The sequence below is a fragment of the Colobus angolensis genome, unplaced genomic scaffold, assembly GCF_000951035.1.
Source record: "Colobus angolensis palliatus isolate OR3802 unplaced genomic scaffold, Cang.pa_1.0 Scaffold290, whole genome shotgun sequence".
Lineage (NCBI taxonomy): Eukaryota > Metazoa > Chordata > Mammalia > Primates > Cercopithecidae > Colobus > Colobus angolensis.
In genome coordinates this window covers 877,148-878,390 of record NW_012116155.1, presented here as the reverse complement: position 1 = coordinate 878,390, position 1,243 = coordinate 877,148, and positions in this window count along the sequence as shown.

The window sequence follows — 1,243 nt, the reverse complement described above, 5'->3', positions numbered from 1 at the left end:
AAATAGGCAATCACCAAACTATGGTCTTCTAAATGATATTCTATCTTTTTTTCTGTGATAAGCCAAGATAAATAATAAATATTTATTATTTATTTCAAAGACAAGGCATACATTTATCCATAGAGAACCAGTTACAGCAACAACTAGTAATTTCCTCCACATATTCAGGGTCAAAAACAGTCTAGTTTTAATAATGACTTTAAACAGATATATTTTGAGTTGGAAACAAATATAATGTGCCCATAGAATGACAAAGCTGTTTTGTTCAAAGTCATGAGTCTTAATGAGGCTGAACCTTTCCTCATCCTTTGGAGGCTTAACACTAAGTGGACTAAGGGTGTGGTTTCCTGACAGAGGGGTAAGGCTGTCTGCAGCTGTGCATTTCACCAATGACCAGTTTCAAAGAACTTACCCGGAATGTTTCATGACGAACATTAAAAAACTACGTTATCATGTACTTATTTTGCCTGAGTTTTGTTAGGTAAACAAACACTTTGAATCTCTACTTTTCAGTGAAGAGGCAGAACAAAAGTAATGAGAAAAATATTGGCTTTGAAATTCTTAAGAGGTCCTTCAGTACATATAAAAACACAGACAATAATATAATAAAGTTAAATTACATTGTTTTGAATAATTTTTAAAAGAGAAACATTAATATTACATAAGGATCTCACACAGACTAAATCTTTGTAGTTCATAAGTTGACTAGTTACAGATAAAAACAGTACGTCAGAAGATTTATTTCGTTCTACTTATTTCTGACTCTCCATCCTGAAAATAGCATTTCCCTAATCTACCCACTTTAATTCAAAAATAGGAAATCTCAGAAATAAGCAGTAAGAAAGTCAGATGTAACACATCATTAGGTACTAGCATTAAGTGGTTCTTGAGTTTTTCTGCGCTCAACCTTTGAGATTTGCATTTAAAAGTCAGGCTGGTATCCATAGCACTCATTTGTATAACAAGTGATGCTCAGACAAGTGATCAGAGAACTAGATCTTTCCAACATAGTGCCCAAAACAAAACTCCTTTCTCCAAAGATGATTTCTGGCTGTCAGGATTTATTTCAATGTAGGACCTACAAATGTAATTTTTTGAAGATTGAAACAAAAGCACCATTAAATGTTATTTGTTTTGTCTAAAGTAGGTTGGTGGAGGGAATTTGGAGGAAGATTTGCTCAAATGAGTAGTCCTTAAATGCACCTTAAAGTCCCCTAGGACTCTGAAAAATTACTGGTAACTG